This window comes from Nicotiana tomentosiformis, chromosome 10 (assembly GCF_000390325.3).
Source record: "Nicotiana tomentosiformis chromosome 10, ASM39032v3, whole genome shotgun sequence".
NCBI lineage: Eukaryota > Viridiplantae > Streptophyta > Magnoliopsida > Solanales > Solanaceae > Nicotiana > Nicotiana tomentosiformis.
In genome coordinates this window covers 42,964,062-42,975,717 of record NC_090821.1, presented here as the reverse complement: position 1 = coordinate 42,975,717, position 11,656 = coordinate 42,964,062, and positions in this window count along the sequence as shown.

Genomic DNA, 11,656 nt, shown 5'->3' with positions numbered 1-11,656 from the left:
AGGAGGAGGAGGAGGAGGAGGAAGGCCTTATTATTCAGACCATGGAGAAGGGAGTTGTTCTCAAGAACTGGATTGTTGCACCCTCAACGGCCCGTCGAGTTCCTGGGTAGCCTGGCAATTAGCATCATTTATTTTGAAAGCAATTTTATGAGCATCTAAGACATTTTCAATATTTTATTCTCAACGTATTTTGTTTTTGAAATAATTGCTCGTCTTCGAGCCGTACTTGTTTGACGTCTTCAAGATTTATCTAATGCATTGTTAATTTAGTATTTATTATTATTCTTTATATTTTTTTCTCTACAGCATTATTATTACCTATCCCGATGAACCTACGACTGTGACATGTAATGAGACAACGCAACATAAGGATAATGATTCAGAGGATCTGGAAGAGGATATAATACCCGAGGAAATTGTCAGAGAAGTGGAAAACTTTGAAAACAAGCAAAAGTCCAATTTGGATGAGACCAAAACAGTTAATTTGGGAGATTCTGAAATAGTCAAGGAAACACGTGTAAGCATTCACCTATCACCGTCAGAGAAAGAAGAATACATCCGGTTCTTGAAGGAGGATGAGGATATTTTTGCATGGTCCTATGATAATATGACAGGTGTGAGAACGTCCATAGTGGCTCATAAACTACCTACCAACCCTATGTGTCCGCCTGTAAAGCAGAAGCTTAGGAAGTTCAAACCAGATATGAGTCTAAAAATAAATGAGGAAGTCACAAAGTAGATCAAAGCCAAGGTTCTCAAAGTGGTTGAATATCCGACCTGGTTGGCTAACATTGTATCGGTTCCAAAGAAAGATGGGAAGGTCAGGGTGTGTGTCGACTATTGGGATTTAAACAGAGCAAGTCCCAAAGATGATTTCCCTTTGCCTAATATGCACATACTGATTGACAATTGTGCCAAGCATAAACTTCAATCCTTTTTGGATTGATTCGCGGGATATCATCATATCTGGATGGATGAAGAGGATGCCGAAAAGATAGCCTTTATTACACCGTGAGGAGTATATTGTTACAAAATGATGCCGTTTTGCCTAAAGAATGCTGGAGCCACCTATATGAGGGCCATGACAACCATTTTTCACAACATGATACACAAGGAGATAGAGGTGTACGTGGATGACGTCATCATCAAATCCAAGAGAAGCACTGATCATATAGAAGATTTGAGAAAATTCTTTGATCGACTTAAAAGATACAACCTGAAACTAAATCCCTCAAAATGTGCCTTCGGAGTCCCTACTGGAAAGTTGTAAGGGTTCATCGTCAGCCGCCAAGGAATTGAGCTAGACCGGTCAAAGGTCAAGGCTATCCAAGATTTGCCACCTCCGAAGAACAAGAAATATGTGATGAGTTTCTTGGGGCGTCTCAATTACATCAGCCGTTTCATAGCACAATAAACTATGATTTGTGAACCAATTTTCAAAAAGTTAAAGAAAGACGCTGCAACAAGTTGGACTGAAGAATGCCAGAAAGCCTTTGACAAGATCAAAGAATATTTATCCAAACCACCTGTTCTAGTCCCACCAGAATCCAAGAGACCTCTACTACTCTATTTATCTGTACTGGATGGGGCATTCGGCTGTGTCATGGGATAACACGATGAGACAAAAAGAAAGGAACATACCATATACTATCCGAGTAAGAAGTTCACACCCTATGAAGCACGATATTCTTTGCTGGAGCGCACCTGCTGTGCTTTGACGTGGATAGCTCAGAAGTTGAGGCACTACTTCTGTGCCTACACCACATATCTCATATCAAGAATGGATCCGTTAAAATACATCTTCCAGAAACCCATGCCTACGGGAAAATTGGCTAAATGGAAGATACTACTGAGTGAGTTCGACATCATCAATGTAACTCAGAAGGCGGTCAAGGGGCAGGCGTTGGCAGATCATCTGGCAGACAATCTTGTGGGTGGAGAACAAGAACCACTGAAAACGTATTTTTCCCGATGAAGAGGTATCATTCGTAGGAGAAGATATCACCGAAACCTATGACGGTTGGAGAATGTTCTTCGATGGAGCTGCAAACTTCAAAGGAGTAGGTATTAGAGCAATTTTAGTGTCAGAAATAGGTCAACACTATCTAGTATCCACAAAGCTCAGGTTTCCATGTACCAACAATATGGCAGAATATGAGGCCTGCATCCTGGGGCTCAAGTTGGCCATTGACATGAACGTTCAAGAATTGCTGGTAATTGGAGATTCAGACCTTTTGGTACATCAGGTTCTAGGAGAATGGGCTACAAAGAATACCAAAATATTTCCATATTTGTACTACGTACAAGATTTGATGAAGAGATTCACAAAAATAGAGTTCAAACATGTTCCGAGAATCCAGAATGATTTCGCAAATGCGTTGGCCACTCTATCTTCCATGATACAACACCCAGACAAGAGTTTCATCGATCCTGTCCCAGTAGGGATCCATAATCAGCTAGCTTATTGTGCTCATGTTGAAGAAGAAACTGATGGGAATTCGTGGTTTCATAACATCAAAGAATATCTTCCAAAGCGGAGGAATTCTGTACAGAAGGACTCCAGATCTGGGGTTATTACGGTGTATCGACGCCAAGGAAGCATCCAAATTTCTTGAAGAGATACATGTTGGAACGTGCGGACCACACATGAATGGCTTCGTCTTAGCTAAGAAGATACTAAGAGCAGGATATTTTTGGATGACTATGGAAATGGACTGCATCAGGTATGTCCAAAAGTGTCATCAATGCCAAGTACATGCAGATATGATACGAGTGCCACCCAATGAACTCAATGCAATAAGTGCACCTTGGCCTTTCTCCGCTTGGGTGATGGATGTCATCGGTCCAATCGAACCCACCGCTTCAAATGGTACCAGTTCATTCTAGTGGAGATAGATTATTTCATAAAATGGGTTGAAGCCGCATCTTACAAGGCTGTAACTAAAAAGGTCATCGCAGGTCCAACCTTAATAGTGATTTGATGAAATCCATGTGTGAAACCTTCAAGATCAAGCATAAGAATTCCACAACATACATGCCACAAATGAATGGAGTTGTGGAAGCCGCCAATAAGAACATCAAGAAGATATTAAGGAAGATGGAAGACAATCATAAAGAATGGCACGAGAAGTTACCATTTGCCCTACTTGGATATCGTACAATGGTTCGCACATTAACTGGGGCAACTCCTTATTTACTGGTCTATGGCACTGAAGTCGCCATTCCCGTCGAAGTAGAAATTCTTTCTTTGAGAATCATACAAGAGGCTGAACTCAGTGATGCAGAATGGATACGAAGTCGTTATGAGCAACTGTCTCTCATTGACGGAAGAAGAATGGACGCAGTATGTCATGGTCAACTTTATCAGAACAGAATGTCCATAGCTTTCAACAAAAGTGTCAGACCTAGACAATTCACACCGGGGCAGCTGGTGCTGAAGTGGATCTTCCAGCATCAAGATGAAGCCAAAGGGAATTTTCAACCAATTGGCAAGGGCCCTACATGGTTCACAGAGTACTAATAGGAGGAGAACTCATACTTGCAGAGATGGACGGAGAAGTGTGTCCAAAACCTATCAACTCAGACGCAGTCAAGAGATACTATGTTTAGATTATTTATATTTCTTCATCTGATGTAACTGAACTACGCTTGACCTGATTCCCATTTAAGAGAGGATACGTAGGCAGCCCTATGGGTTTGGTCACATCTCAATAAAATCTTCATTTTTACCATGGTCAGAAATTGAGGCAGAATTTTGAGGAGGACCCTCAAAATTCTAAAGCAAGTCCAACCAATTTCGTCATACACTGAACAATCAAAAAATTGCTTTTAAACTGGGGAAAATTTTAAGGAGGACCCTCAAAATTCTAGAGCAAGGAAGCCGCAATGTCTCTAAAATATGTCATGGTCATTGGTTCATCTAACTTAGTCGATATTGCATACCACTATATTTTAAATAACTACATGCATCAAATGCACGCATTTCTTTCAAAAAACTTTATTTCTATAAACAGCCAGATGTTACCCAGGGTGACTCGAACAGGATCTCAAGACAGGAGCACAGGCAAAGCAAAAGACAAAAGCGTGAACCAACCTTCCCCTACAAAACTCACAATTTTTCTTTGGATGCAGGCACAGTAAGACAATAATGTCTGCAGACACATCAGGTCACTACCTTCAAGATAGCAGATTATCCATCCCAAGCATCTCTAGTTAATAAACACTCTACTATCACTCATCGTTTTCTTTGCATAAGGCTAAACTCTGCCTCCCTAATTGCAGAAGGCTAAGCACTGCCTTTCCTTGCATGAGACTAAGCATTGTCTCCTTTCTTTGCATGAGACTAAGCAGTGTCTCCTATTTGTATGAGGCTAAGCATTGCCTCCTTAACTGCATAAGGCTAAGCATTTCTTTTCCTTGCATGAGACTAAGCATTGTCTCCATTCTTTGCATGAGACTAAGCATTGTCTCGTATTTGTATGAGGCTAAGCATTGCCTCCTTAACTGCATAAGGCTAAGCACTGCTTTTCCTTGCATGAGACTAAGCATTGTCTCCTTTCTTTGCATGAGACTAAGCATTGTCTCCTATTTGTATAAGGCTAAGCATTGCCTCCTTAACTGCATAAGGCTAAGTACTGCTTTTCCTTGCATGAGACTAAGCATTGTCTCCTTTCTTTGCATGGGACTAAGCATTGTCTCCTATTTGTATGAGGCTAAGCATTGCCTCCTTAACTGCATAAGGCTAAGCATTGCCTTTCCTTGCATACGACTAAGCATTGTCTCCTATTTGCACGAGGCTAAGCATCGCCTCCTTAACTGCATAAGGCTAAGCATTGCCTCCTTAACTGCACAAGGCTAAGCACTGCCTTCTTTGCATGAGACTAAGCATTGTCTCCTATTTTGCATGAGGCTAAGCCATGCCTCCCTAACTGCACAAGGCTAAACACTCCCTTTCCTTGCATGAGACTAAGCATTGTCTCCTTTCTTTGCATGAGACTAAGCATTATCTCCTATTTGCACGAGGCTAAGCATCGCCTCCTTAACTATATAAGGCTAAGCATTGCCTCCTTAACTGCACAAGGCTAAGCACTGCCTTCTTTGCATGAGACTAAGCACTGTCTTTTATTTTGCATGAAGCTAAGAACCGCTTCCCTTACTTGCATGAGACTAAGAACTGTCTCATATTTTTCATGAGGCTAAGCCCTGCCTCCCCCTTCTTGCATAAGGCTAAGCACTGCCTTTTCCTCAAGACTAAATGCTATCTTCACTACGCCATCTAAAACCTGGCATTATCCTCTACTCACCCAGGGCTAAGCACTGCCCTCACCTTACCCAAGACTAAGCATTGTCTTGTCGTATCTTCGCATATGACCAAACATCATGTCTTTGCATTTCATGGGCTAAAACATTGACATTTTGTCCAAAGGCGTCATAGTCCGAAGGCATCATCCTCGTAGCCGGAAGGCACCATTCCATGGCCTGAGGATCTCTCAGTATTGCACATCATTATTCAAATGCGTCATGGTTCAGAGGTACCATTTTCATGGCCCGTGGACATCATTTCATGGCCTGCGAATCCCTTATCACATGATTCATGGCCCAGGACGTCATGGTCCAAGGACATCATCCTCACCATCCAAAGACAACTTTCATGTTCCAAAGAGAATTTGCATCATGTTTAAATTCTCGCAATAATCCATATATACTTGTGTGAGTCGTGTTTTAAGTTTTGCATATAATCCAGGAAGTAACCGTTCTCCTAATGGGAGCAATCCTCGCTCCGGTTTCCGTTCAACATTCACATCCTGCAATTATTTTAAGCGTAACCAACCACCATCAGTTACCCACTTTTACTTGATAACTGTTCAGATACTCGCTTTGAGATACACCCATAATGTTTCAGATTCCGTATAAACTTATCTGATACTGTCCTACCTAAAAAAGAACCCTTTCCGAGGCACACGATCATTCCTATAACAACTCAGTCAGTTTTGTTCACCGTTGGATCCATAACTACACACGGCCTGATTCCCGTAACACCAGGTATATGTAGGCAACTCAGGAACCAGGGTTCAGCCTCCATCTTTTAATTCACCTCATTCGGTCAAAATCGATCATCATTTTCTTTACCCGACAACTCTTTCATCATTCCTGGGTAAAAAGGTGCAGCTGTTGATACCCAATTTTGTCCTCATATTTTTGCAAATAAGCGTATATGCTTTCAAAATATTAACTTGCATCATTATTAAATTTACAAGATTTATGCAAGCATCTTCTATAATTTTCCATAATTGTTAGAGCTTTTAAATTGATTTTTTATATTTAAATTGCTTGATAATTATTAATTATTCCTTTAAATTATTTTGTGATGACTCAATTACCTAAATCCTTATTTTGCATCTATAATATTTGCTTAAGGTATTTTACTCTATTTTTTATAATTACATTAGTATTTTCAGGCTATTTGTAGAATCTCGCAATAATAGCCTATATTTTACAATTGTATTGCATTTGTCATTTTATTCAGGGTCAAAATAACATCTTACATTTTTTCAATTTTATACTATTGTTTTAAGGTATTAATTTGCATAAACATCATTTTTATAATTTATTTAATTATTTTATTAAAATATTCTTTCCATTAATATCTTATTTAAAGGTTGGCCCAAATTTTGAACCAAATTTCGGACAAAACAAGCCCCAAATCTCTGGCCCAACCCCCAAAAGCCCAATCTAAACGACCCCTGAAATTAACCCGGTCGCGACCCGCTTAATAACCTGCCCCACTGCCCTGTTCAATCTTGGACGTTGATCTTAAATGATCAACGACCCATAATTAACCTACCATTTCCTTATATCCCCAATACCCCAAACCTTAGAGACAAATCCCCACCCCACCGCCTCTGTATCCTCCCACGCTCTCATCTCTCAAACCTAAACTCTAGCCGTCCTCACTCAAATCACAGTCCCAGTCTGACATTACATGGATACCATCTATGATTCCTTTCCTTTCTTGCATACGCGGAGTTACTTACCATCTTTTGAACGCTACAAGTACTGGTTACTTGATTATTTATAGAAGCTGAGTCGTTGTGTTCGTTTGATTCTGATTCTGTATCATCTTCATGTTTCTGACCTGATACATTAACTATCAGACTCCTTGGCTTCGATTCAGTAAGATTTTGGCCATTTTTTGTTCCTCGTCTAAACTAGGGTTTACCCGTTCTCCTAAATTGATCTGAATCGATTTTGCATGCTTTTTTTCCTTATTTTAGGTTTTATTTACTTTGTTTCCTTGTTTATTTGTCTAATTTTGCTACTATATAAACCCTTCCCCATTCCTCCTCTGAGGTAAACGAAACAATCGATATACTTTCACTAATAATTGGAGCTTTATTTTGTGATTCCCTCATTTTCTTGTTCTGTACTTCATTTAGGCCGGCTGAAAGCCAAGGCCACTTAGATTTTGTTATTCAAACTTTCTCTTGGTGCGAGCATTGCCCGGAGTTCTTCTGAAGCTCTTGGGAACTTTGACGCATTGAGATTCTGGGTTCTTGTGGAATTTTTGTTCTTTGTTATTTTCCGTTTAACTGGTAAGTCGCTTGTTCTTTTGCAATTTCTTTTTTATGTGTCTCTGATTTTGCATGTGCTCTTGCTTTTGAAATCTATGGCTTAATGTGTTTCTGGGCTACTTTTATGCATAACTCTGTTAGTTTTGCACTCGTTTTAAATCTCTCTAGCATTTAACTCCTCCTAATCCCGCCAGTTCTGAGATTGTCTATGTCTTAACTTGGATAATCTAAACCCTCCTAAGCTCGTTTAGCTAGTGTATTGGTATATGAATGTTCATGAATATGCTTACCTGCTTTGTCCTGAATCTCTGTAATGAATACCTCACATCTGTAATAACATGTGTTAAGACCTTCACTGTTAGCTATGACTTGTTTCTCTGTTATTGTGTCACTCAGCATGCTCACTTGATCTCATACCCCTTTAATGATGGCTTTAAATTATAGAACAGTTATCTCAACTTGTTTTCGCTACTATGTTTGAACTGTTTCGATATTAAGATGAATCCCTGGCATAACTTAGACCTTCCCTAGTTAATTCGTCTACTGGTCAATACTTGAATGCCTACGTTTGCTATTTGACATGAGTCTATTTTCACTTTGTTCTGAATCTCTGCAATGATTTTCTTGCACATGTAATATATTCTAATCTGTGTTAAGATTTTTTCTATCAACTATGACCTTGCTTCCCTGCCAATATGTCCCCAGCATGTCTTTGGCTCACTTAATTCCTTGTTCCTTCAGTGATTACTTGACTTGTCACAATGTGTGTTCCCCTATCATATCTAAATATTGTCTTGTTCCCTGATGAGAGTTAACATGTCTGTTTCATAATATCAAGACCTATACTTAGCACAATCTGGACCTTCTTTAGGTAAAGAGTCTACTAGGTCGATGCTAGAATACCTACATGTGCTATTTAACATGAGCTTACTCTTCACTCTGTACTGAATTTCTATAATGCTTGTCTTGCATACATAATGTGTTTTAATGTTAAAAGACCTTTTCCCTCAACTGTGATCTTGCTTCCCTGCTAATATCCCCCCCCCCCCCAAATATGTCTTAATCCCCTGTTCCTTCAGTGATTACTTGGACTGTGATAATGTGTGCTCCCTATCATGTTTCAATGCAATCTTGCCTCCTGATGAGAATTAACATGTTTGTCTTATGATACTAAGATGCATGCTTAGCTTAATCCGAACCTCTTAGGTCCCAATTGGTTTAATGTCATGTATATTTTCCAAACCTGTTTCTTTCCCAATTTCTTTCAATATGAGGCTATCTATGTGGTGCTTTGCTGTCCTGCTGAACCTACTGGCCTATTTGATTAATTACTCTATATACTCAATTTAGCTATGTCTACTTTAAAGATATGAATGTATCTCCTAACTTCTGTCCATTTTCCTCACTGGCAACTTATGCTATTTTGAACTCTTTATTCTTAGCCGGTTGAAAGCCAATGCTACCTAGGTTCTATTATCGGCCTCGCTAGTGTGAGCACTGCTCAGGCTCTAATTGAGGCCCTTGTGAACTCTGACACACTAGGACTTGGTCTTAGTTATTCTGTCAACCTCCAAAACTGTCCCTAATACTCTATTTCCCTGTCATGTACTACATGTCTATATTGGTTGTTCTAAGTAGTGTAACACTGGGTGTTGTGGCTCATTTGAATAGGTGTGGGCTCTTCTATGGACCCATGATCCTGTATTGAACGTGGCTCTTTCTTGAAGGCCCAGTAAGGCTGGGTATTTAGTTATTTGGGCCTACTGTGGGGCTGTTCACTGTTATGTAATACTTTTACTCATTATTGGGCCTGTAATAACCTTTGTATAAACAATTGGGATGTTAGTGAAAAGAGAGTGGGTAGAATTCAATATCTATGTGCAAAGTGGGTAGATGACATGCTTATAGGACTTGATAATGTGTTTTCTATATGTTTTTCAATTACATTAGCACTATAGAAGTCATGACATTAGGAGAAGAACACACACACGTTGCATGTTTACCATTAGACACGAGTTCAAATGCTATGTCTACTACTACGTGTTTATAGACAGCATGCCTATAAGAAGTGAACATTCTTTCAATTTGCATGACTGCCTTCAATCGCATTAGAAATCTGCCTATAGGAACAAATGAATTTTCCTTCCATTCACTTCAGTTATTCACTAGAAATCATGCCTATAGGATTTTGACCACTTCATTCGTTATTGTATCGCACTGATCACTAGAAATACTATTTATAGGACTAAGTATAAGTGAAACGAGTTCTAATCATCAATCATAGAGATCCTGCTTATAGGAAATAATTGCTTGTTAATTGGTTAATGCTAGACCATTCAAACACTGCTTCGTGCACATCGTATGAATAATTTTGGGACTCTTTCCCTAGCAGATTCTGTTGTAGCCAACCGCGTAGATCACTTAGGCATCACACATGTAGGATTGGTAACTTAAAACTCTTAACAATTAGCTTATGATACCCGCATGATTCTGTCTATAAGCTATATCCTGCATCTGAAATCACTTGCATACTTTGATTGCCTAGAAAGCATGTCTATTGGATTTTGTAGATTCCTGGTCGGCATATGTGTTTGCGTGTATTCGTTGCGTAAGTGTGGAGAAAAACTTGAGCCTTGACTGTCTGTATGTGAAGTCCAATGTGTTTTGTATGTCGCCTAGTTTTATCATTTTGAGCAGCCTAAGTTTAAGTCTAAAACCACCCTAAATAAAGGTCCAATACCTCTTGAACCATAGGTATTGGACAGGTAATGCATGCATAGGGTACGACCTATAATTGAATTAGAATGCTTTTAGGTAACAACTTTAAAATAGTAATCGGGTAGCAGGATATGATAGTCTGTGCTCGCTGAATAATATGAGTAACTCCCCATCTTGAGAGAGTTATGTAGTATTATTTATATTGCACGGGGTGATCCTTTAGGCTAAAAAACTTAGGACCCCCCTTTCTTTTTTATATGTTGTTATTAGATCTAAATAGTTGTATCCCTATATTCGCACCAAGATCTATATTAATCATGTTGTAATAAAGTTCTGTGACTTCTGAACTCCCTTTGTTTATTTGATCACCTAGCTTAATCGTAATCCACATAATCTTAAGTTTAGCCGGGACCCATAATTATGGACCTCGAGGAGTGCCTAACACCTTCTCTTTGAGGTAACTTGATCCCTTACTCGATATTTGGTAGCGTTGACTAGTCAAACAGAGTCATTTACATAATAGGTTCCCTAACGCACCTTAAACCGTTAGGTGACGACTCTTTTCTTTTAATACCTCCTTAAAAGAGTTGTCACATGTTGAAACCCGATTTCGCGAGAAAAAGGGGGCACGACAGCTCCTACAATAATTATAAGGTTAAGCATAGGAATCAAAATAAAGATTGTTAAAATATTTACTTAGTTTAATAAATTATGGCGAGCTTACTCATAATCATGTATCTCAATGTTCATGAACATACGGATGTTATCATCTTGTTTGATAGACTGTATGCCTTCATAGCTCATAATTTCGCCAATAACATCTCGATAACATTGACCAAGAAAATATGTGCAAAATTGATAATCAGTATAGAAAATATAAATGAAGACCGTAAGAATTAATAAATTTTATGATCTACGAAAGATATATCAATTGGTATACCAAACGTATAAGATAGAAAAGAGATTACAAAATGTTAACTGAAAATGAAAACTGTATTCTTATAAGACAGGAATCAGATTATCATTTTCGATAGAGGACACCCAAATTTTACAATTATTTTTATTTGTTACAACATAAGCAAGTAGTTACCTTTCAGGTATCTATAACAACTTATGTAAAATATTTGGCAAAAATTTGACTATGGGCGTTTTTTATGCATTTACTCTTATGATTCTTCTTCGATGGTACTTAAATTTACTCAAACATAAATGTATATAAACACTGTCTTTTGTTCATTCACGTTTTCAAATAATATAATATCAACATGAAAAAAAAGAGATCTTTTGGAGTCTTCTAGCAATTTAAGTATAACTTCATTATTAAAATTTCATTATAAGGACAGATAGAACAAATGAAAGAAAGAAGG